Source organism: Hyperoodon ampullatus (assembly GCF_949752795.1).
Source record: "Hyperoodon ampullatus genome assembly, chromosome: 12".
NCBI classification, from domain to species: Eukaryota; Metazoa; Chordata; class Mammalia; order Artiodactyla; family Ziphiidae; genus Hyperoodon; species Hyperoodon ampullatus.
In genome coordinates, this window is record NC_136925.1 from 5885909 (window position 1) to 5913041 (window position 27133).

A 27133-nucleotide genomic window follows, 5' to 3' on the forward strand; every position below is an offset into this window, starting at 1 on the left:
GTGTTTACACTTTGCTTCATGGAGCTTGGTTGTAAGAGATGCTTATAGCCTTTGAATAGTTTAAATATTTTATTCCACTCTCTTCTTGATTGAATAGTTTCTGAGGAGAAGCTGAATGTAATCTTATGTTTATTCCTCTACACACAAGTGTTTTTTCCCGGCTTCTTTCAGGAGTTTATCTTTGAATTTCTGTACTTTGAAGACCATACTCCTAGGTGTAGTTTTTTGGCATTCGTCTTGGTGTTCTCTCAGCCCTCTGGAACTGTGGTCCGGTGACTGACTTTAGTTTGAGAAAATTCTCAGTCATTATTGTTTCAAATATTTCTTCTGTCCGTTTCTCCTTTGAAGCTATGTTGGCCTTGTCAGAGCTGTCTTAATAAGAGCACAGGTTGTTGGTTCAATGAACTGGTACTGAAAGGGGACTTTTGGCTCCAATATCGTATACACTCTGTTAGTGGTGATCTGACCACTCACTGGATTAATTAAACACGTGAAGTCCTGATTGTGCAGGTAACACCATGGTAAAGCAGGCAAGCTCCATATCTAGACTTCCTGGATTCCCATATTGGCTCTCTCACAGCCCTGCTGAGTGATCTTGGGCAGCTTCTCCTAGAAATCTTAATTATTCTTAAACCTTAAGTTTCCTTCCCTATAAAATGGGAAACAATCACATTTCCCTCCTAAAGTTAGTCCAAGGTTGAAATGAAGTAGTGCCTGCAAGATAGAACAGGGCCTGCCATATGTGTTACTTAGAATTACAATGAAAGAGATATTTGATATTGTTAATAGTATTAACTTGTTAATTACTCTCCCCTTTTTAGGATCAGTGTGGAAAGGATCATGGCAACCCATAGGACTTATAGACAGTGAAGACCCTGCCCCTCCAGGTCTGAAGGATATGGTGGGATGATGCCACTAGTGCTGGTGAAGTGTGGATGGCACCCACTTGCCATGTCCATGCCTCCTCTCTGAGTACGTGCTTCAGCTTTAGTACAGATGAGTCACTGGCCCAAAGCCAGGCTACAGAAGCTACCAGGCACCCCTAGTGCATGATGTAGAGACAAGTCTTGATTTTCTTCCAATGGAAGTCAAAGCATGGATTTGGTGAGCAGCGTTCAAATCTGGGCTATGGGAAGCGTGACTTTCCTCACTGGTGGGGTTGACATTCTGGAGGCCCTCACACATAAAGTGGCCTGGCTTACTGTCAGCACCAGCCTGGTATGATGCCTATTCCATACCCTTTCTGCTGGCGGGGTGTGAGCACTTGCACTCCAGGACATGATTTGCAGCCATTAAAATGTTCGTGAAAAGTGTAGAATAACATGGGAACTTTATGTTATAAAGCCAAATGAAAGAAAACATGAAATACGTTTTACAGTGTGATTTCTTTTTTCCCACCCCATTAACAAATTTGCCCTTCCTCTAAGCGCCTATTTTCATCACAGTACAGATAAGTGCATTTTAAGACACGTAACACCTTTTAATAAAGCATTTGTTTGCAATTGCATTTTGAATTAAAAATGAGCTCTTTAGGGTAAAGTTTCTTCATGTTTCTACCTCAGCCCCTAATACATTGCCTAGCACATAGCAATTATCCAATAAGAATTCACTGAAAGAATGAATCAACAAAAATCTTTGCCACCAGGCTAATTTAAAAATTAAGATACACTTTCAGTTTTTGAATATTTTGAACACTTTTTTTAGAGGCACGGATCTGGCTTTAGTTTCTTTAAGTCTTCAGTGGTCAGCTGGTTTGTTTTTATGAGCCCACATAAATTAGACTAAATAACATCTATTGTCCTTTGGAGAAGTGGTATTATTGCTCAGAATCATGGGTCTCTTTGACACTACATCACCAACCTACACACATTAAGCTCCTTAGCCTAACTTGGAAATTAATATTTCTTCTCCCCAATCCTTTCTTTTGCCTGTCTATTGCACTCTTGGTAGGGTTCTATTACCTCAGACACTATTATCAGATGCGGTGTCCCCAGAGCTTTGCAGAAAAAGCCTATTACTTTCCTAACGTATGATCAAATGTCTCTTTATACACAGCTTTGAGAATCACTGCCTGTTTGGGTACTGTGTGTGCAATTCTAATTTGTCCTCAGTTTTCAGCCATATGTCTCCTTTGGTGATATTGATTTCTAGAGCAATTCTGCTCATTGATTTCAGACTATTTTCCTGAGATCTATTCTTGTTTTTTCTCTTCAGCATTTATGGAGTACTTCAGAAATTAGCTTCAAATTCTTATATACACCCTTTAGGAAAGTCTTACAGCATCTTTGAAGTAGTTCTTTGTCTTTTACAAATAGATATGAACAAGTCACAAGAAGGTAAAACAAACCTCTCTGGAAGGAGTGATTTTTGGCTCAAACAAGATTAGGAAAATGTATCAGGTAAGCTGGGGTGGGGATGGTGATTCCAAAAAAAAAAAAAAAAAAGTTTCCTCATATGCCCTTGGATAAATCTTAAATCTCAGTTTACAAACAGTAAAGAAGAAGGATAAGGAAATGCATTTCCCTCCCTATCCACTACCTACTTTACAGAGTTGTTGTAAGCATCAACTGAGATAATGGATATAAATATTTCACAAAGGGGAGTTTAGCTCAGAATAAAGAAGCAGTGAGCATGTTTGATATATTCTAACTCAAATCTTAATAAGAAATGTTAACAATGAAATAATCACTAATGCTGATGGCCAGTTGAAAATTTTTTTACAGTTTTTTTGACTAAAAGAATCTAGAATTCAAGCATGAAAATCCTCTGTGTGCTCAGTAAAAATGCATGAGATTCACAGATTTAAATAAAGCTCCTCTTAGATGTGTCCTACCTCCTAGAAATTAAAATGATCTATGAGGATTTAAAAGTACCAAATCAGACATACCTGGTTTGAATCTCAGCACCACTGCTAACTATAGCAATCTAGGTACTCTTGGAAGAGTTACTTACCTTTAGCTTCCTTAACTAGAGTGCAAGGCAAGGTGCCAGCATCTGTTTGAGGATGAAATGAGAATGCAACCCAAGGACTGAAAGCAGGGTCTGGTTGGAATGAATACGTGTTATTATTAGTTTTCCTTTTAGATACATTTGACCATGAGTATTCCTTTTTTAGTTAGGTATCACTTGAAAAATGTCCTCTGCTTCCTATCTTTTCCTATTCTCCAGGTTTGTGTGTTAGGGGGTACAAAGATGGGTGAAATAGAATCTGAGCAATCACTAGCTAGGACGTGGACCTGTTCATTGGTGCATCTCCCTGAATAACACTGCATCTGGTATATAGCCCATACTCAATAATTTTTTAATTAAATGAGTTAATGTCTCATAGTGCTTTTGGCTGAGCAGTGGAGCTGACTATGTAAAAAATTTTGCAAAGTGCACTGTAATAAGTGTTATAATTTAGGAGTCTACTGTCTCAATTTAATTTCATTTCATCATAATATTCCACTGTTGTTTAGTTGAATTTCATTTGTTTTTTTTCCTTTTTATGGCTACATTGCTAGTGGTTCTTAGGCTTTTCCAACATTTGCAGTGCCTCCCGATTTGGGTCATGTAAATATTTCATTAACTTTGTATTTATTCCCTCTGCCTGATATTGAATAAAAATAACTTTACACAACCATTACTAACACTCACCTTCACTCTCTGGCCTCCTCCTCATAGCCTATTAAATCCTGCATTTATCATATGCTTTGATCTCTGGCCTTTGAGTGAGTTTGAATATTCACAACTATAATTTCATGAAGAGCAATTTCATAAGCATATTTTCCAATAATATATTTAGGAAGAAACTTAGGAGACCTACATCAGAGCATGTGCACATGCACACACATGTGTGTGTGTGTGTGTGTGAGAGAGAGAGAGAGAGAGAGAGAGAAAGAGACAGAAATTCAGTCAACTTAAATCCAAATCAAATTGAATGATTTATGTTTAATAATAATTAAACAGGTAATCAAATGATTTAAAAATTACTTTCTAAAGCAGAATATACAGTAGATCATGAATAAGGACATTAAGTCTCAGATAAGATAATATTAGCTAATGTTTTTTGAGTACTTACAGACTGTCAGGCACTGCTCTAAGTTTTTTTATGAATTAAATCAACATTTTTATGAGATAATTCTAGAATTTTCTTTCATCTACAGATGAGGAATATGAGGCACAGATCAGTTAAGTAACTTGACAAAAGTCACAGAGCCAGTGAACAAGTCAGAGTTTGAGTTCCAATCCTCACACACTGGAACCAGGGCTCATTTTCTTCTGGAAGAGGATTTTCAGCTGTCACAACTTTGTCTGCCAAGAGTCCATTCCTCCTGTTTCTTGTAACAGCACTTTGATTTATCTTTGGGCACCATCCCAGACCCAATGAAGAAAGACTCAGTAGGACTGTTTATCAAGTTCCTTGACCTCTCTTTACAAAGAGAGATGAGCATGACTTGAGAGCCATCAAACTCGCTCCTCCAAACTTTTATCTTGTTGGGAGGTCTAAAAAGACTGAAATGACTGGAGTCATTCAAGATGGCACACTGAAGAGACTCTATTAGTTCCAGCTTTTGAAGTCTCTGGAAATCCTCTGATTTTTGGCCTTCCAAAGTCTGGTTTTTCATTTCCTTCAATTCTCCAAGATTCTTGAATAAGGCCATGAATTATGATCATACAGGTTATTCACTGCCCAACTATAGTTGGGTGCCAGCAGTTCCAGGCTCAAGTAAAGGCAGCTTTGTCCCTAATACCCACTCAGCACACTCCATTTTGTCTAAATTAATCATGGTCAGTACCTATTGCTTGTGATTAAAGAAGACTAATGAAACTCCCTGGATACAATGGCTATTACGAACTGAATTGTAGTCCCCCAATGTCAATATATTGAAGCCCTAACCCCCAATGAGACTGTATTTGGAAGTAGGTTTTTTAGGGAGGGAAAACTTCATTTGAGGTTGAATAAGGTCATAAGAATAGGGTCCTAATCTGATAGAAGCAATGTCTTTATAAGAAGAAGAAGAGACACCGGAGACCTCTCTCTGCATACACATAGAGGGAAGGCCATGTGAGGGCACAGTGAGAAGGTGACTGTCTACGTGCCAGAAAGAGAGATCTCACTAGAAACCAACCCTGACAGCACCTTGATCTTGGACTTTTAGCTTCCAGAACCATGAGAAAACAAATTTCTGTTATTTAAGCCACCCAGTCTGAGGTATTTGGCTATGGTAGCCTAACAGACTAATATGATGACCTTGAACTCTTCCAGGTTTGGGGGAAGGTGCTGTATCTCCTGCTATGGCTGTCCAGAGACTAATATCTACCATGTAAGGCTATTTTGGCCATTCCTCCCAGAGTAATCATTGTGTGCTGAGTGATGAGGGGTCAGAGGTGAACAAAGTAGATGCAATGTCTGCCCTCGTGGAGGTGGTTTAAAGTATGTAGTGTTACCTTCATGGACAACTCCTTTACATCCTTAAGATTTCTGTTAAAATTGGGGCCTTCCTTGACCACCTACCCAAAGAGGTAATCTCTTAACTATGAGTTCTCCCTGTCCTTCCCTGGTATTTTCCTTCTATAACATTTCCTAAGAGTTGACAGATTAGATATTAATTTCTTGATCTTCTCATTTCTGTTTCCCCATGAAAATGTAAACTCCATGAGCTCGTGGGCCTGCTTTTCTTCATTGCTGCCTCTGTTTCAGCTACACTGTGTTTGGCATCCAAAGAGAGTCAATATATCTCTATTAACTTGAATTAATTGGGGAGTGAATAAATGAGGTACATAGCAAAGTGAAATTCTCAACTGCTATCAATTCAGAATTCCTCTAACTACTCTCTATATGCTTTTCCAGTGTGTGAATGGCTTCTCTCTTCCAGGATGTGTTTCTTTCCAGCACCATTTGTCTGCTCTGCCTTTTTACTCTCTCCTTGCTTCTCTCTTTCTTCTTTTTTCACTTATCTTCAAACCTGCTTCCTCTGCTCACTGTCCCATTCAAACTTCTCCCTCTTTCTAGTTATAACTTTAATAACAGATCATAATATAAGGTACAAAGCATATTTCAAATTACTTGATTAAATGGTATATCCATTCTTGTTAATTAAAAAGCTAATGAAGTCATTTAGGTAAAATTCTGTTAGATAGAAAAGGGCAAGCCAAGTATATTTGATTTCCATCCTAACTGACTAGTGAACCATGAATTTAAAAAAAATGGTTCCTCAGTCCTATAACAAACCCGCGGCTTCACGCTGAAACCACGGATATTCCCACTAACATGAATTTATAAAATTAGACTTAGTTGCCAATATTAAAAATTGTTTAATGCCATACTTAAAAAACTCTCAGAACCTGGATTTCTGGATCTTCTTGAGAAACCACATCCTGAAGAGGCCCTTGTGCTGTCTAACTAGCAGCTGCTCTGTGCGATCTACAGTCCTCCCCTTCTCTTCACCCAGTACTCTTTATTAGATTCCCTGCATCTGACTGCTTTTGTCCAATTGCATCTCATGGTTGGCCCCTTGAGGTATGTGTCATCCTAACACTGATCTACCCAAGAGGATATTTTTATAGGATATTAATGGCTACTTAAATAAAGCTACTGCACTGAATGAAATCTTTCTAGATTATTTTAATTGAGTAAGAAGGAGTTTAAATTGAAATCAATTTGGATCAGTATTAATTAATTCCCCATCAAATTTATGGTCTTTTCCTGTCCTCTAAATGGCTATAGCAAGTGTCAAACAACCCCTCGCTAAGACATTCAGTGCTTCTTCAGTATCTGGGCCTAGTGGTATCTTTCCTCAAAATGGGCTCTCAACCAACATCTCAATCTTACAGCTAATTCTGCTCTTCCTTTCCATCCCAAGCCCCAAGAACTAGGATCTTGCATTGTTTCTGGTGCCAAGACCACAGCTTGCAGCTCCATTTAAGTAACAAGACTTTCTCTTCCTGGCTTTCTGCCTTTGCAATATGATGGTCCACCTACTCTCACCAGTTCTTGTAGGGACTAGATTCTTGAATTTGAACTCATATACATACACTTTATACACTCTTCCTTGGAAATTTAGGAATCTTTAGTCCTCTGTGTTCTTTAAAAATGTGAGACGTCAATGCATAGTGCCAGATGAAAGCAAAGTACAGCATTGGTTCTATTTTGTGTAAAGTTGCATTGGAGACTGTGGCTATGGTTTCATTAAAAAGGAGGCTTCTCTCTTTCCCCAAAGCTAGATCTTGAGGCATTTGTCCAGAAAGTGAGCATACGGAGATGACCTTTATACATGAAGAATCCACATGGCTTCATCAAATATACAATCTCCTAAAGGATGGATAGTTTCAGAGAGAAAGGAAGAAAGGTACAGAGCAAGGTAAGCCTCCAGGTAGGCCTTTAGAAGATCTGTTTTGCTATCTGGGCCAACAAGATAAAAGCCTTCCTTAGTGATTAGGATAGCAGAAGGGAGGTAAGCCCTGGACCACTTCCTTTTTTTTTTAATGCAATGACACTGCTCAGGGTTGATATGACAGTATGTATCAGGTTTCCCCCATGTTCAACTGGCATGATATTCTTTGTACATTGATTAACAAAGGAAAAGTGTTAGAGAAGAAGTAGAAATATTCAAGACTGCCTTCTCTTAGGGCTACAGGGATCAACCAAAAGTGGTAACATAAGGATAGAACAATGCTTCCTCTGAAATCCATAACAAGTGTGTATACATATTGTGTCCATTTTACAGGTGAGGAAACTAAGGCTTAGAGATATTAAGCAAATTGCACTAGGGCATATGTCTAGCAGGTAGAAATACAGAACTTGAACTTGGCCTCTATTTCTTGTTAATAAACTACCCTGAATAGGAACTCCTGCCTGCCTAGCATTTCATTTTCACAACTGTGGATGGAACCAAGGTTCCTACCTGAAACTGATATGAAGATCTATTCTGTAGGTTCTTCTTTACCTCCCAGTCATTCACACTGACACCTGTGTCTCAGTTCTGACCCTTTCAACAAACTAATGTGCTTTGGATACAACACAGGACATCAGAGAGAACATGAGAGGAATAACATTAATGTTTCTGTTTAATTTCTAGAGTCCAGAATGAGAATAACATTATTTGCTTAAAGGCATTAAATGTTTATTATGGGAGGTAGAATTGTGCAGAGAGATTGGACTGTTCTTTCTAAACAAGAGAAGTCGATGCCCTGGGACAGAGAAATGAGTTCCTTTATTCATTCAGAGCAAAGACATATTTGTAAATGATAAAATATTTTATTTATCTCACTACTTGTGAAAATAGCCCATAGAAAGGGACCACTTGTAATCTGTAAGCAAAACTGCCCTGTGGCTTTTGGATAGATCTATGATAGATCTAGATGATAAGAAATGGTGTAATGAGATTCGATTTAAAGGAGGTATTTTAAAGCTGGATGTAAATGTCCTGAGTGAATTTTGTCCATCTTGTTCACAGCTGTTACCCTAGCACTTAGACTATTGGAAGATACATTTTAGACACTTAAATATTTGTTGAATAAATGAGTAAAATTTTGGGAAGCTATTAAGTCATGGGGCATTGGGGCATAAGTCGTTCACTAGAGTATGCAGATGAATAGTCTAGTCCTGTGATAGGATATTATTATTCAGAATTTATTTTACTTTTCGTTTTACTACAGTTAGCTCTGAGCATGTCTCTGAATTAGCCAAAGCTTGCGTTGGCCTCCAATGTAGTTGAGCCCCTTGAAGAATTCTCTTTCCACTTACATTAGGTATCCATTTCCCTTATGGTCCATCCTTTCATTTTCACTTTATAGTTCCTGAATCTAAAATTTGCTTTGAAGAAAGCATTTCCAACTTATATTAAATGTATACACATCATAAATTTTTACACTTTCAGTAGGGATGAACATATAAACCCAAGACAAAAGAAAAGAAAAAGAATTTTCCCTGGTTGATTTTCACATAAGGGAGAGCAAGTATGGATGTCTTGATGGACCCACCAGGTACTTGCCGGCCCCTCTGTCACAGCAGGGCAAGCAGTTGCCTATTCAGTCTGCATATGTGACCAGTCTTGGGACTGAGTTTGTGATTGCTCAGACACATTTATTAATATTAATTTAAAATATTTAGTGGTATGTAGAGTGTCTCTCTGGACAATAAGAACTACTCAACTCAAAATGATAGTGTTTTAGCCTTAAAGGATTATTTATTAAATGCAGCTGCTTTAATTACAGATTCATTACGTTTCAAGGGAGAACCTTGAGAAAGAAGAACAAAAAGAGTCATCAGAATGTCAAGTTTCTTCACTGTATGATAAATCTAACACGATGGAAAGATTCCTCATGCTGACATAGCAGAAGTGATCATACAAAGGCTCAAGACAGAAGGAACAGAAATCCATTATCTAAAAAATATAACCCCTTCAGAGATTTATAAACACTAGTGCATAACCTAAGGAAAGGTGAGTCATTGCTTTCAGTGTAGTTAGCCTGGTATTAACCCTCTAAAGGAAGGAAACTAAAAGTTTATGAAGAAGTAGTAGAAATTGCAATATGGTCCTTATGCTATTTGGATGTCAGATTCTGTGCAATTTCCAAGTCGCCATAATGGAGAGTATGGACAATATGTAACTATTTCCCTTGAAAAATATCATTTTATACATGCATCTTCAATTCTTTTAAGTCAAAATAGTCTATGGATATACTGCTTTCCTATCTTCTATGATACAGATTATAACACCTGTCATCCAGTAGGTGCTCAATAAATATAGACTTGAAGAATCAACAACCTTTTCCTACCACTCCATTTTTTCTCTATTTAGTTTTATATCTGAACATTAACATTATTAATATAGTAAAAAAAAATAATTAAAAGTACTTCTAAGAGTCCCTTAAAATTTTTTCACTGTTGTATTTTCAGTTCTTCTGATTACATGAAGATTATATCTAAAGATTCCTGTATCAAGAACATGGAACAGTGCTGTGTCCTTTTTATTACTGAAGGTCTATTTGGGGAGTGAGAGAGATAAAATTGTTTGCTCAGGATGAATGCTGTTCTATTAAGCATTAGTGAAAGTTTCTGAGTCTCTGCTCAGGCCCATGAATTCTATGATAGCCTTCCCTATGGTCCCTGCTTCCAAGTTATTTAACTCTGGAGCAGCCTCAGAAACATCTTCCTGATATTTTAAAGGTCTCTACTGGATGCCACATGGCGGCCATCAGAGGGTACCCTCTCATGTGTTGGGCAGGTCCTGAGGAAGAAGCTATCCAGCTCCACATGTTGGCATCTCCAGAAGGAACTCCTTGCATTACCTCTGGGGGTTGCTTCCATGACCTTTTATGGTGACCAGTTTCTAGACTCCATTCAGTTATCTCAAGCATGTAGACATCAACATCACTTGACAAGAGAATGCAGAAAGCAAAAATGGCAAGAAATTAAGGGAATTTTGGAACTTTCCTGCTCATTTCAAAACTATCAGTGGGCAGGGAGGTGGTGGGGCTTAGTGGGGAAGCATGCCAAGTCTAGAGTAAGACACTTAGGTTTGAATTTTGCCTCTGCCACTGTTTAGCCCTGATATCCTTGGGCAAGTTGGTTAAGCCTCTTTAAGCCTCACCTTCCCTATAATAATCCTTCCTTCAAAGAATAAGTGTTATGACCTTGAAGTGGGATAGTATATGCAAACTCTTAGTACATAGTAAGTGCTTGTATTAGTATTGTTGTTGCTTTGTTGTCTTTTATGAACTAGTCTAATCCCTGCCTGCTCAGTAAATTCTCACCCACCCAGGCACAATTCTTGCGATTTCTGATACAGGTCTTTTAATTACCAAAACAAGTGGAAGTTTTCTGATTTCCCAATAGTCCTAAGTATGACTTTCATTATGTTCACTGAAAATAAACCTTGCACAAGATGTGTCTACAATTTCGTGGGTGCTTTTAGTTGTTACATAAAACCTGAACAAAGGAGAAGTGTGAATAATGCCCAAGTTCCCGTTCATCAACTTCCCCCTCAGAGACATTTACAGTCTTCAAAACATTTCTTCATACGTCAGAGCACTGTCTGCAGTTTCTCATTTTCCTGGAGGAATGACTAAGTTCTATGTGTTTAATTGTTCTGTAAGACCTTCCCTTCTCTCTTGGGAGGGGGAAAACAAGTCCAGCATGAGAGTCATACTGAGCCCCTCGTCCAGAAGCACAAGGCTGGGTGGGGCGAGGAAGTGGCTTTGAACACTTCACAGGCGCGGCAGCTCTGAAGCTCCCCAAAGAAAACATTCTGTCTAGAAAGCTTCTAAAATGGCTTGTTAGCAATATCCCAGAGAATGGCAGTTCCCTCTGGTTTTATTTAAAGATATAAAGAACGCAAAGGGAATTGGGTTTTCAAAACGCAGTAGAGAACATTCTTTCTCTTACTTGCTCTAAAGTTTGATTTGGTTATGTTGCAAAAAGAAAAAAAGAAAAGAAAGAAAGAAGGAAACCTATTTTGGGGATGGAATGTTTCCCTTCCATGTTTTTTAAGATCACTGAGTTCTGTAGTCATCTGTACACAAATCCAATGCTATGCACCCATCCCACTGCCGTCTTGCTGAAATCCTTATAATCCCCCCATCCCTTAAGGAATAAATTTGGGAAAAACAGTTTACTTTTCCGCCTCCCTGTTTCTTCTCACAATGTTCACTCTATTTGGAATTCCCTCTCCATTTCTCTCCATCTATCCAGTTTTCAAAGTTTAAGCTCTTCCCAAACCAACCCTAAGAATCTCAAGCCCAGTTGGGCCCTTCTTCATGTGCCAGCTGTTACCTGAGTTGCCTGTATTTCTCATTTCGCACCTGTCTATCATGTACTACATTAAGGGGGCAGGTCTGAGACTGTTTTGCGATGCTACCAAATTTCTGGACAGTAGTTATTTGAATCCCACTCTGCCTTACCCAAAAGAAGTTTCTTAGCATTTGTTATTTTTGAAGCAGGTGATTATTACTCTATTTTGTCCAAGTTTTGTTTATAAACCCCAATTTTTTTTTTTTTTTGCGGTACGCGGGCCTCCACTGTTGTGGCCTCTCCCGTTGCAGAGCACAGGCTCTGGATGCGCAGGCTCAGTGGCCATGGCCCACGGGCCCAGTCGCTCCGCGGCATGTGGGATCCTCCTGGACCAGGGCACGAACCCGCGTCCCCTGCATCGGCAGGTGGACTCTCAACCATTGAGCCACCAGGGAAGCCCTATAAACCCCATTTTTATTGTCTGCGTGGCAAAGGGTCATGGAGGATTGGACACGTACTCTGATTTGTTGCTTAATGAGTTTCCACCGTATCCATAGAAAAGCTGATGTCTCCTGGAATCCTGGCATCATTGGGAAACCTGCCAAGTCATTCGGTCCTGCATTGACCATAGGCTCAAATCACAGGTCTGTGTCTTCTTCTAATAAAGATTTTATACTTATCCTAAAACTGATAAAAGAATGTTAGAGAATCAGAAGGAATCATGAATGTCAAGTTAACTATTAGGGCTTTGGAGTAATAAAAATAAAATTGGGGCATTAAGCTTTCAATCAATAAAATTAATTCATGGGTCTGAAAGAGACCGGTCCATGTTAGTGTATCTCAACACAGTTCTTTCTAACAGTATTTCTTCGGATATATAGATAAGTCATATAACAAATTTGAGGATGGAGATGTGATGAGAATATTGAGCCCTATAATTATTAAGCAGACCAATCTAAGGACCAATGCATTAGTTATATTGATTGAAAGCTTACAGCCCTGATATTATTTTTATTATCCCAAAGCCCTAATAGTTAATTAACTTGAGGTACATGATTCCTTAGACTCTCTGACATCTCTAAGTTTTACGGTAAATATAACGTCTTCATTGGACGTGTCTGGAGATAACCAGCTGGCCCAGCCCTCCACATCGGCCTGGAAGGAGTCAGGAGGTGGCCCAGGAACTGGCAGTGCTCCAGATGAGACTACTTCTCAGCCCAGCATGAGTGAGCAATGCACAGTCCAAGCAACCCCCTTTCTCCACCTTTACCTCCCTCCACCCAAATAAAACCCTCATAGCCCCATTGCTAACTTTCTGGAGGCAATAGGTCTAACCTCATGCCCTTATGTCCCGGTTATATCAGTATTCAAGATGCATTGGACACCCAGATTATCTCTTCCCCCATAGAGGTTCTCCTCCCAAAGCAGTCTGATGGACAGTGAGGCCACAGTTCACCATTACTCTAGTTGCCTCTTCTCTCCTTTATTTTTCTCCATAGCACATATCATTAGATGAAATATTATACGTTTCACTAATTATCTGTCTCCTCTGACTTGAATATACGTTCTGTAGGGGCAGGTGTATGCATGCACACATGTGTGAAAGTCTGTTTCTGCATCTCCAGTATTTATAATGGTACCAGCACATTGTAGGCACTGGGTAGATGTTTGTTGGATGAATGGATGAATGCATGTATCAAAGTTTCCCTGGAGAGTTTGTCTGCTAACAAGGTCAGGGCTCTACAGAGGCAGGCCTTGCTGATGATTTCTGAAGCCCATCTCCTCAGCCTCAGCTGCTTGTTTGCAGCTGATACCCCTTGGTTATTTCTTAAAATGTCTGTGAATGTTTCAAAAGCCAGCCCAATATTTAAACTCTCTGAACAAATGTCACTTCCAGGGCTTTATGGTAAGGAATAATCCAAGAGAAGGACAAATTTTAATGCCTGTAAATGCTGACTGCAGTCTTTTGAAAATAACTAGACATTTATTCATTCATCTCTCTATCCAGCCATACCTCTATTCAAAAACTTTTCATTGATCACATATTATGGGCTGGAAAATGTGTTAGATGCTGGGCAAAGCATGATGAGCAAAGCCAAGGCAGTACTTATCCTCATGGAGAATTTACAGACTAGTGAAAATGATCTAAATTTTCAACCCTGATACAATGACTCAGCAGATTTAATAAAATTACTTATACTATATTTTGATTTTGATGAGAAAAGAATTGTGTGTTGTCATATCATTATCCCTGTCCCTCTCTCTATCTTACATAATGTCCACCCCAGACCTTTTCTTTATTATATTTCTAAACCTGGAACACCTCATAGTTTTCCCTTCACTTACCGAGTGGTTATATTTATGTTTTTCTATTATTTTCTAATCAACTGCATATCTTTATCATAAATTTACCACATTGTTTTAAATTATTTGCTTATTTGTTAGTAATCTCTTGTTCAGTATTCAAAATATAGTGTATGCCTTATTAATTATTGAAACTCTAACACTGAAATCACTCTCTTGATACATAAGAAAGTACGTATATGTTCAGCAATTCATGGATAACTCAATAAATGAATGTATGATGGAATTTTAGCACTACAGAATGATGGGCAAAACTTGAAGTTAGATATGGTCATTCTTTAACAATTTTAATCATATGCAGTAAATATATTTAATCTGTAGTGTGAACTTTCATCTTTCCAGTTTTCTTATAATTTCTATGCTTATGTATGCATGACAAATTTGAGTTTCTCTGCCCTAGGCTGATGGCTCTAATTGTAAGAGGTAATGAGAGAAAACATACACTAAACATCTAAAATGTTTCAACACAATCTCTCAATATACTGCCTTCTTTTTTTTTTTTAAACATCTTTATTGGAGTATAATTGCTTTACAATGGTGTGTTAGTTTCTGCTTTATAACAAAGTGAATCAGTTATACATATACATATGTTCCCATATCTCTTCCCTCTTGCATCTCCCTCCCACCCTCCCTATCCCATCTCAATATACTTTCAAATCTCTATTTCTGAATCTTACTTCCATTTCCATAGAGCCTGGTTGAATTTGCATTACCAGTAGTACTGTAGACACAGCATTGTATATTTAAGACTAACCCCCTTTAGGTTTACCAAATTACTCTGGTTAAGGTTTCTATTTTTAGTTTAGGATCTAGTCAATCACATAATTTAACCAATATTTACTAGGAGTGTGAGATACAGCTGTCACTGTGAGGGGCCATAGTGAGAAAATGTATCAGGCAGGCAAATTGCACATCAGAGAAAATATTTCAGAATCTTCCCATTTATTTAATATCTTGTAGCATGAATGTCAATTTCCATTATCATTTTTTTCCTGCAAAACTACCTTTTGGTAGGTGAATTGGTTGTCAGAATTCACATTTGTCAATTTTCATATAGTATAAGTAATGTAGCTATCACAGAGTAATTAGAGAATTACACAGAAAAATGCACTTTATGGCTTCCTTCGCTTCCTGTTCATTGTACTTTTAATCTTTTTAATGGAAACTATCAAACATTAAAAAAGGAGATAAAATAGATAGAAAGGGTAGCATGGTGAATCCCAAGAACCAATAACACTACTTTCATAATTATCAACTCTCGTCCAATCTTGTCTCTTCTGTACTGACACCAATTTCCCTTCCTCACTCTACTGCTACCCTGCATATTGTTTTGAAGTAAACATATGAATTCGTCCCTAAATATTAGCATATATAACTGTAATATCATATAAAGGCACTAAATTATTATTTCAATAAAATCACAAAACAAGTGTCATACTAAAAGTTTTAACAATAATTCCTTAATTTCAGTACTCATATTTCCAATTGTTGCATAAGCAATTTCTTTTTTCCTATTTGCTTCCATTTGTATAAAGTACAAGAACAGGTAAGACTAGTTTCTGCCATTGTAACTTGCTTATACCTTTTGTTTAAATCAGGGTATAAACAAGTCACACACATTGAAATTTGTGAACGTGATCCTTAATTTTCTTCTGTGTTATAGGTATCTTCTCCTGTAACTATTTTCCTTTGCAATCTATTGTTAAAGAAACCATAGAGCTTTGCAAAGTCTGGATTTTGTTGACTGCATTGCTATGGTTTCATATTTTGTGTTCTTCTGTCCTCTGTGTTTCTTGCAAATTGATGGTTGGATATAACAGGATTTAGGTTCAACATTATTGGCAAAACTTTTTCAAAAATGGTGGTTTGAGCTTCCATGATGAAACAAATAATGTCTGATTATCTCCATTTTTGTGATGTCAGCAATTCTTGATGCTCAGTTTTCTAGATCAGATTAGTAGCTATGAAAAAGGGACATTCTAAAAACTAACTTTTTAAGTCTATTGACTGAAATATTTCTATAAACAGAAATAGCTCTTTCTTTACTATTTGTTTCCCAAGTGGTACAATTAGTATAGGGAAGTCAGCTTATGCTGACATTTATATGCCTAATTTGTCACTTACCAGTTTTCAAAATAGTAAGTTAGTTTATTGACATCTATCAACAACAACTTTTTTGTTTTTTGTTTTTGGTATCAAAAAGAACTAATAAGCTTAACATATTTTGTATTTTCAATACATTGCAATTATTATTACTATTAATCAAGGTATCCCAAATTTGGCCAATGGGAAACTCTTCAAATGGCCTTTGAGTCCCTTAGATAGAGCCCTAGTAGACTTTGATGGGGATTCCTTGTTGTTTGATATAAAAAGAGAATCTGGTGTATGTTTTTTTAACATTTTTATTGGAGCATAATTGCTTTACAATGGTGTGTTAGTTTCTGCTGTATAACAAAGTGAATAAGCTATACGTATACATATATCTCCACATCCCCTCCCTCTTGCGTCTCCCTCCCACCCTCCCTATCCCACCCCTCTAGGTGGTCACAAAGCACCGAGCTGATCTCCCTGTGCTATGCGGCTGCTTACCACTATCTATTTTACATTTGGTAATGTGTATATGTCAATGCCACTCTCTCACTTCGTTCCAGCTTACCCTCCCCCCCATGTGTATTTTATGTCTCAGTGATGAAATTAGCCCTTATTCCAAAGAACCCTTGCTTCTTTCAGTGGGAAATGGTGTTTAAAAAATCTAATCTACACACTAGGGGTACTCATTGCTATTAGTTCATAAAAATTTCTGGGCCTCTTCAGTGGATGGACAGAGGAAGGGAATTGAATGTTTGTATTTTTAAAGATAAAATGCCAAAGAATAAATATTGATAACTACAGTTGAAACGACACTATAGAATTTTTACTTAGTTCCTTCTATTTTACATCTGTTTCTCCTTTCTCCCACAAGAAATCTGACAGCTACTCTGGGAAATTTGAATATCACATACTCATTTACTTTATCCCACACTACATACATGATTTTCTCAGAAAAAAATTCCAGTGTTACCAGCAATCATATGATAATTAAAACAGGATGTTTGTGGTTTTTTTTTTTTTGCAGTACGCTGGCCTCTCACTGTTGTGGCCTCTTCCGTTGTGGAGCACAGGCTCCGGACGCGCAGGCTCAGCGGCCATGGCTCACGGGCCCAGCCGCTCCGTGGCATGTGGGATCCTCCCAGACCGGGGCACGAACCCACGTCCCTTGAATCAGCAGGCAGACTCCCAACCACTGCTCCACCAGGGAAGCCCAAAACAGGTAATTTTTAATACCTCTTTTGTCTTTAGGATATGTCTCTCTAGAGATGACATCAAATTACTTTGTTTTAAAGGCTCTTGGAAAAAGTAATTTCTGTGTGGTTATGTTATAAACTAGAGAAATGTTTCTGTTGATTTGTTTTATTTTAAAATTTTACGGATGTCTTTTAAAATTCCATACAAGTTTATAGGTCAATTTTAAAAATAAATAAATAAATAAATAAATAATGACGCATAGCTGCTACCAAGGTCTTTTCTAATCTATTCTCTGAATTCCTCTACAGATAACCGTTAACACATGTTATGGTTTATCCTTTCATTTTTAGTATTAGTATATAATTCAGAAATATATATATTTTAATCACTTTTTGGATACATATTATTTTACCAGTCTTTCCTCTTTCCCTAAGTTTTCTATTTTTTTTTTGCTTTCTAGAATTGTTTTTGTTTTTTTAAAAGAAGGGCTGTATTTTTTTTTACAATGGTTATTTTTATGGTAGTCCAGTCCCCTTAAAATACTCTTAGTTCTTTTACAGTTATTATTTATTGGTTCACTTTGATGATCGAAATTAAAATAAACTAATAGCTTCTTTTTTCCCCTTGAACCTAGTATCACTATAGATGTGGTCCTTTGGTTTTTGGCTTTTTTTATTTAGTTTCTCTGTCTGTTTTTATTGAGGGGTCCAGGTAGATGAAAGAACAAGGCAGCATCTACCTCTGTTTCCCCAGATAGTACACTAATACATTACTTATTTTGCTATCTTTATTGTAGCACATTATTGGGAATTTACTGCAGCAGAAAGAGAAATCAAATTTATGATTTGACTTTCTCTTTTGCAGCATTTCCAATTTAAAGAAACCAAGTTTATAATATGTTATAATCAGAATAAAAAGTAAATAGCTTGAAGATTCTTGCTGGTCACAAGGTAAATGTCCATCATAGTTGATCCTTAATATTACAGGTTTCTAGGTAATTACCTTCTCCTGAATGTTAAAATCCTCTAAATAGTTTTACACTTTTGCTATTTGTCAAGTGTCATCCAGGCTTTTTGCCTTTGTTCTTTTATTTTAAGAAGTTAATCTCATAATTAACAAAAAGCAATTATAAAGTACTTTATAACTCATAAGAGTTATACTGAATAATATCTGTGAACCCTGCATGCTTTTTATAATTTGTAAAGTTTTATTTTAGATAAAAAACAATTACCCTGGAAACTAATAGATAGCTCTACTGGGATGAGTTCAATAACCGTGCATCAGGCTGAGGGGGTCTCGGAGGAGGAATGTATAAAAAGGATGTGAGCTGACTGCAGTGGGGATAGAACTTTCGTGTTTTTCAACCAAGTCCCTTCAGTAATGGAGCATATTTATATTTTTTGCTTTGGGTCATCCTCTCTTCAGCTTCTTGAGTTGTAGACTCCCAGAATTTGTACAGTGGAAGAAATACATCTGAAAGCTCTTCCCTGCTTCTGATGAATTTGGATATTGTGTGTGTGTGATCTAGCCTGAGTCACAATCATTTGATCCCAGAAGTGTGATTACCTTATTAGAAAAACTAAAAAGGGGAAATCAGACTTCTGATGGCAAACACATAAAATGTGTTCTGTGATATTCTTTTCAAAATGAGAAATAATTCTCTTCAAACTGTTTAGTTCTTATGTAAACATCAGGTAACAGAGAGTAAAAGACACCTGTAGAAATAAAGAATATATTTTTTCCTTGTGGCTTTACTCTCTACCATGTATGCTGTTTGAAGAGTATTGTGTGCTATACACATGAGGCATTGGTTAGGGGAAACATTTATGCAGAAAAAGTCTGCCTCTACCTCTGTCACTGTCTTACGAACTTGGGCAGGAGAAAAAAAATCCCGTTTTGGAAGACATTTTCTGTAACACTTCAATGTTTGCACTAACAATTTCGTTCCCATCTCTTTCCCCAAATGCTAACAAAATTGGCTACTGCAGCTAAAAAGGCAGATTATTTGCACCTTGAGCATGAGTGCTGTGATGCCTCATTTCTGAACAGAGATTTGTGTTGCCAGTGTCTTGGTCTGCCACTGAGAAGGATCTGGATTCTTCAGGACTCCTGAATTCTTGGGGCCTCATCAGAATGGAAGGGGTTAGAGCGCTGGGCTTCAGAGCATATCTGAGCCTTACCAGGAAGCAGAAATGGCCCAGGCTCCTTGTTTCAGTCCTGCTGGGCAGTTAAAGCAGGAATTTCCTAGATCCTGCACTCTGTACCTTTTGGTGATAATTTCTTTTCTTTTTTTTTCTTTTTTTTTTTTTTTTGTGGTACGCGGGCCTCTCACTGTCGTGGCCTCTCCCGTTGCGGAGCACAGGCTCCGGACGCGCAGGCTCAGCGGCCATGGCTCACGGGCCCAGCCGCTCCGCGGCATGTGGGATCTTCCCGGACCGGGGCACGAACCTGTGTTCCCTGCATTGGCAGGCGGACTCTCAACCACTGCGCCACCAGGGAAGCCCGATAATTTCTTTTCATAAAGGCTGACATAATGACACTGCCACCTACTCGCAGTGCAGTCGAAATGAAGGTGGTGTTTTCAGAGAACAGCACGCTCTGCAGCTAGGAAGCTCAGCCGAAGCGGAGTGATGCAGCCCTGCCTCAGAGCAAGTTGGTGCCCACGGATACAAACCGCTGCAAGCGAGCTACCAGCTCCTGGGTATGTGCTCAGGAGACTCAAATCATCGTTTCTCATCTCCTCTCACATCGCAGTCATTGTTGACCTTCCCACCGACTTGATTTCAGCCGATCACCACAGCTCATTGCTCCAGCCACCTGGCCGCCTTTCGTTGACGCATCACACCAACTCCCTTCCTGCATCAGGGTCTTCTAGGACTTTTCTCTCTGCCTGGAATGATCTGCTTCAGGTCTGCCTCTAGATCTTCCCATGGACATTTCCTCTGGTCAATCAGTTCTTACAGAGGCTTTCTTTCCACATCTAAAGGGGTCCTATGCACTCCCTAGCACACCGTCTCATAGCACGTCTTCATATTATCCTAAATAATATTGCTTATTTAGTTAGTGAGTTATTTTGTAAACTTAAGCCCCTCCACCCCACAAAAGACCGTATGCATCATTAAAAGAAAGTCTACGCCTAACTTGTACATTTCTGTCTCCAGTGCCTAGATAATATCCACTCAGTAAATATTTGCTGAATAAATGATTACGCTATATTTTCTGCCTTTTGGTGCAGGTGTAGCTCTAAAAAGTCACTTTAAAATCAGTAGCATTCAATTTTTCTTGAATATAACTCTTATAGCAAGAACTAAATGACTATGCAAAATGTGAACACAGTCTTGTGAAAGCTGGAATTCTGATAAAAGCCTAAAGACACATTGGTGGCCCGTGGAGGAATCCATATGGACGATGTGGCTCACCTCTTATCAACTGGCTCCAATGACGTTGATGACACAGTCTCTACTCCCTCTTTTATGAGCTCGAAAAGAGTGTGTTTTTGTGGTATTTGTACATTGGTGTTCTTAAATTGAGTGGTTTTACGTGCTGATTTTATTTGTTGATGTGTAACTTACATGTATATATGTTCTTCGGCATATTTCAGAGTAAAGGCAATGAGAGCAACACAGTGATCGGTGCAGTTTGGTGAATATAGATATAAGGACTCATTACCTGCCTTTAAGTGGTTTTCAGTTTAGTACAGGGGTAGAGGCCTGAGAAGGAAGAAACCCTGGGAGAATCCTCTTCTGGCTTCCTCAGATTTAATCCTCCTATTCTGTGACTTGCTAGAATTGATCATTACACCATTGAGTAAATTGGTAGAAACATTTGGAGTTTCCTCCCTCATCCACAAAGGGTTTTATTACGTTGATGTAAATGTTGGTCTAAATTTTGAATTAGCGGAGTTGAGTGGTTTGTTTGGTTAAGTTGGATATGTGACCTAAATGAGCATATGGTGGCACCCAAGTGACCGACAGTAATCCCAGTTGTTTTCCACCTCATAAAAGAGTGGACATCTTGAGACTCCTTCTTTTTTTTACAGCTCTCTGTAATGATCTCCATTTTGCAGCCATGCAAGCCCTGCTGGGTCAGAAATGGTGAATGGAAGGCACTGATTTAGCATCGTATTGGAGTCACAGACTGTGGGATGAGCTGCTACATCCCCTCCCCTCCTGTGTGTACTGACTACTGCATGAACGTGTGAGAGATGCCCTCCACCAGAGACCCACTATCTTATTCTTCTGACCCAAGTGTTTGGGGAAATGATAATAAGTCAGTTAGAGCATTTGCTTAAAAATGTGGGTATTGTTCTGTCTTCTGTCATTAGAAATAGATGAAAGTTTCATAAAAGACTAGATACAAATATGCAACCAGATCTGTGATGTGATCATAACTGATACACAACTTTCCATCTTAGATATCAATTTGGATAACTAAATTCCAAAATTTCTTGAGCATAAAACTGCCATAGAACTCTAAAGGACTATATAATAGGCTGACCTATAATTTTGGCAGATGTGAAATTTTCCTGTTAATCATTAATTTTCCCCTACCCAAAAGTTTCGTGAATTTAATTACGGCAACTTTTTGTCAAGAATTGTGACCTGCAATTAACACAGTATTTATATTCTAAATACTTTTCAGACCAATAAAATCTCCAAAGTCTTGTTCAAGATCATGCTATTTAAAATCAGACACTTTGTTTCAGGTTCTGACTTAAACATATGCTAGCTGTATGAATTTGGGAAAAATACTCAACTTATTTAATTTTACCTGATTCAGCTTTAAGAAGGCTGTCCCTCCTGACACTCTAAACCAGACACCAGAATAAACCAGAATAAACCAGAATATACATGGGACCCCACGGCAACTGTATTTCACCTCACGGAACTTTTCTGCAGCTGTATAACCAAACCAATCATACTGCTTTACCAGCACCGCCTGGATCATTATGGCTATGGGGGACCTGTGAGAACTACCTCACAATGACCAAAGCCATTGCCCTCTCACATCCAGACAACACACTTCTTATGGAAACTGCATCTCGGGTACTGTGGCCCCAGCCCAAATAACCATCCTCATTGTAACCCATGTGAGACAAAAAAAGGAAATTTGGTCTGGTGTTAGGAGGAATTATGGGAACTCTAGCTGCAGCTGCCCCTTGGGGAGGGTTTGCCTACCATGAGGCAACCTCTTCCCTGGATAGCATACTAAAAGAAACTGGAGACATTCTCACACTCTTACAAAAATCCCTAGATTCCCTGGCAGGGGAAGCCTTTGACAACCACCAAGCCCTAGACTATCTCCTAGCAAGCTAAGGAGGGGTTTTTGCTGTCATTAATAAAACATGCTGCACATATACTAATGTCATGGGAGAAGTAGAAGTAAGTGTTAAAGAAATCCATGAACAGGCTTCCTGGCTCCACAGGTATAATCAAGGGAAGCAAGAATGGACCGAGGCCCTGAAGGGTTGGTTTCCAGGATATACTTGGCTTCTCCCATTTCTAGGTTCCATAGCCACTATATTTCTCCTCTTTCTTTTTGGTCCTTGTACTTTTATCTACCTAGTTAAATTTCTATTCTCTAGAACACAACAATTCTCCAGCTTCAGATGATGCTACACCAGAGATTTTAACCCATCCCACCTGAAGATGAGGAACATCAACACCATCTGGGCAAGGTTGCTTCCTTCTACTCCGCACTCTCCTTCTCTGCCACTGTAAACCACCCCACAGCCCCTATCTCTGACAGATAACAAGGAGATCTGGACCCCCAGGTAGGGACAACAACCATGCTCAGCTTGAAGCAGTTACAGAAGACAGACCATCAACCCTTTGCCCAAGAGTGCAGACTCCTTGAGGGGGAATGTTAGAGTAGGCAGATAGCTGAATATGAGCAGAGAAAGGGAGGCACGGGCCAGATGGCAGGAAACCACACAGCTTGTAAACAACAGGGGGTCCTTGGGCAGACAAAGAAAAGCAGGAACCTCCAAATTGACAGGAAACCACATTTGGGGGTCCTAAGTGTCCTGGAAGCAGACAAAGAAAGGTGGGAAATGGCGGGAATCGCCAGCCTCCTGATGTAACCTTTTGTTCATTATGCTCTCATTACAATAAAATTAGCCTTGCAGATGAGAAGTTCCCATCATGGACTGATGCCATGGGGCCATGACACTTTTGATCAAGACCAAATAAGGACAAAAATTCCTCCTCTACCAAGGGAGATGGAGCTGAGATGAAAGTCAGGGAATATGACCCCCAAACGCTTACCTCCCTAATGAATATCCTGCCCCTTCATTTCTACACCCCATATAACCAGCTTGCTAGAAAACTCAGAGCAGCTGCTCACCTGAGTCTACCTGCTCTCCCCTTGAGAGCATACTGTCACTTAATAAAGCCTCACTTTGCTTTCTTGACCTCCCTGTCTTGTCTCTGAATTGTTTCTGCAACAAGACAAGAACCTACTCTCTGGTAACATTTTTTTGAGAGTAAGATGGAAAAGTTATTCAAAACTTGTACCACAAGTCAATAAACAGAAATCATGATTATTACCCCATATTTAAAACTGCACTGAGTTACTGGTTCCCAGTTGAGGAGATCTTTTAAAGCCACAGAATAATTAGTGAGTATTGTTAGAACTGTATAGTTGAGTAAAATAACATATATACAACATACATATTTACTTTCTCACAAATTAAAGAAAAATTAGAAGACTTCTGAGCATTGCCAGCTTTAAATCTATATCTATAACCAATCTATACAGGTAAAAAGTTAAGAACTTGGCCTTTGCTCTGAATTTAGTCATTGAGAAATATAACAAAACATTATTAGTCTAAGTAGATGCATATAATTGCCTTTGGAACTTAAGATCAAATAAGTTTCTATGTCAATAATTGTGCCCGATAATAACCTATAAGGGAAAAGAATCTGAAAAGGAATATATATATATATATATATATATATATATATATATATATATATAAAAGAATCACTGTGCTGTACACCTGAAACTAATATGATATGGTAAATCAACTATACTTCACTAATAAAGAAAAAAATAATTGTTCCTGAACTGTTGGACTTATGCTTTGCTACAACACTTTAACCCCATTGGTTAATGTGGGGGGAATTTATGTTTTCATGATTGATTCTATTTCACCAGTGGAGAAGGCATAGAAAGGGGACAGCCTGAGGTACAGATTGATTGGGTCTATGAATAAGGAAAGATTTTAACCAGAGAAGCAAACCATCAATGGGAGAAATCCTTGGAGTTGGGAGGACCTATACAGACAGAACGATTGATGATACAGGATGATATAGATACTGGCTATTTATTTCAAAACATAGACTTGTGTTTTCTCTGAGCATAATTTCTCAATCTATTCTCAGATGCCAATGGTCTCGTATGAAGTCTTAGAGGATACCAAGTGAACAAAGAAATTAAATATCATAGGTCTTTATGTCATGAGTGATTCAGTGAAGAGGTCCATCTGACTTAAATCAGGTAATCTATTTCAGGGTACTTAAGGAAAGCTCTGAAAAATACATCATTTTATAATCAGAAAAATATAAAACTGTTGCTACTTTGGAAATAAAAAAGGACTAGTCAGGTTTCAGAAAAATCAGTAATTACAAATGACTTGTTTGGGCTTCCCTGGTGGCGCAGTGGTTGAGAGTCCGCCTGCCGATGCAGGGGACACGGGTTCTTGCCCCAGTCCGGGAAGATCCCACATGCCGCGGAGCAGCTGGGCCCGTGAGCCATGGCCACTGAGCCTGCGCGTCCGGAGCCTGTGCTCCACAATGGGAGAGGCCACAGGAGTGAGAGGCCCGCGTGCCACAAAAAAAAAAAAAAAAAAAAAGAATGACTTGTTTAAGATGGATTGTCTATTCATTGAGTTTGTGCCTTTCTGTATGAAAGCAAATTTGACACTGCCCCTTGCCTCTATTATAAGTCAGGGTGCACATCACATACCACAATTGTAAAGTGAAAAAGAAACTTTTCAAACTGAAATAAACTGAAAAGACAGTTAACTCTGTGTAGTCCTAGTCCCCAGAATAAATTAATCTTTGAGACTTTCCTGAAAGTTACTGACTTCTTAATAAACAATTTTATCCCTGACTTTCACATTGCTGACGTGAAAATATAGAAAAGCCTTTGCAAATGGCATATATATTTGAAGAAAACTGCTAATTTCCTACCATCAATTGGTTAACTGTAAGTTAACCTTTGTTATTTTATGGGGATCTTTTTCTTTAATTTTCTTTCTTTCTTTCTCTCTTTCTCTCTCTCTTTCTTTCTTTCTTTCTTTCATCCTTTTAAATTTGGATTTCAACTTCTTCTAAAGCCTAGACTCCCTGGTAAAACTTCTTCATAAGTAAACTAGTTTGCTCTTCTAAATAATTTTACCTCTCTAATCCTCCCTTCACACAGACAAAAGTAAAGATAATCAATATAATACTTCAGTGTAGCAAATATTCTCTGAGAATTATGTACTCTAAGGTAACATAGGTGTTAATATATGTTAGAGGAGACAAATGATTCATCCTAAAGCAGGATTTTAATGAGGCTTGGTTGTATTATTCCTCTATACAAGGAGAAAATCAATAGTCAATCTAATAAAAGCAAGATAACATTTATACTAGTATGAAAAACCACTACAGGACCTAAAATCTGAATACCTAGAGACACGTATCATTATTATTGATGGCACACTTAATGTAAGGATATCCACTCTCACTCAAAACTCTAAAGGAATCTCAATCAAAATCCTAACTAGATAAATTAGAAACTTGACAACATATTCTAAAATTTATATGGAAGAATAATGTACAACAAATACATAAGTCAACTAAAAAAAGGAAAGCAAAGAATGAGGAGTTGCCCAACCAGATAAAATAATGTACTCAAAAAATCTATGACAATAACACAGAATGGATTGAGGCAAGAACAGAAAAATAGAAAAGTAGAGCAGAATAGTGATCTCAGAAAGAGAACAACATAAATATAGGAAATTGACTGTTGGTAAAACTAATACCACTAAAATTGAAAAAGTTTGGGAAATTGGCTCAGGTATGAAGAAAATGAAGTTGAGGTCCTTACCTTGTATCATATATAAGAGTTTTAAATGTAATAAGTAAAAGTATAAAGCTAGTGAAAGAAAATTTGTGAGAGTATCTTTATGACTTAAGAGTGGGGAGAGATTTTTTTTAAAGATCCAAAAAGCATAAATCATAAGGTAATAAACTGATTTGTTAATATCAACATGAAAGCTTTCAGGTCAGTGAAGGTCTAGATAGACAAAATTAATAGGTGATTATTATTATTTTTTTTTCTCGAGCGGGGATTGAACCTGCACTCCCTGCAGTGGAAAAGCAGAGTCTTTATTTATTTATTTATTAGTTTCTGCTTTATAACAAAGTGAATCAGTCATACATATACATCTGTTCCCCCATCCCTTCCCTCTTGCATCTCCCTCCCTCCCACCCTCCCTATCCCACAACTCTAGGCGGTCACAAAGCACCGAGCCGATCTCCCTGTGCTATGTGGCTGCTTCCCACTATCTATCTACCTTACGTTTGGTACTGTATATATGTCCATGCCTCTCTTTCGCTTTGTCACAGCTTACCCTTCCCCCTCCCCATATCCTCAAGTCTATTCTCAAGTAGGTCTGTGTCTTTATTCCTGTTTTACCCCTAGGTTCTTCATGACATTTTTTTTTCTTAAATTCCATATATATGTGTTAGCATACGGTATTTGTCTTTCTCTTTCTGA

The 27133-nt window shown here is 38.2% G+C and overlaps 1 pseudogene across 1 annotated transcript in view; it reads left to right on the forward strand.

Moving 5' to 3' along the window:
* The window catches only part of LOC307061209 (NEDD4-binding protein 2-like 1), an 89182-nt pseudogene extending 69186 nt beyond the window's left edge, over positions 1–19996 (forward strand). Inside the window, exons 4-5 of the transcript in view lie at positions 822–901; positions 19922–19996. The product of the transcript in view is annotated as an NEDD4-binding protein 2-like 1 (transcript). The remainder of the gene's footprint in view (positions 1–821; positions 902–19921) is intronic.
* The last annotated feature ends 7137 nt before the right edge of the window (positions 19997–27133 follow it).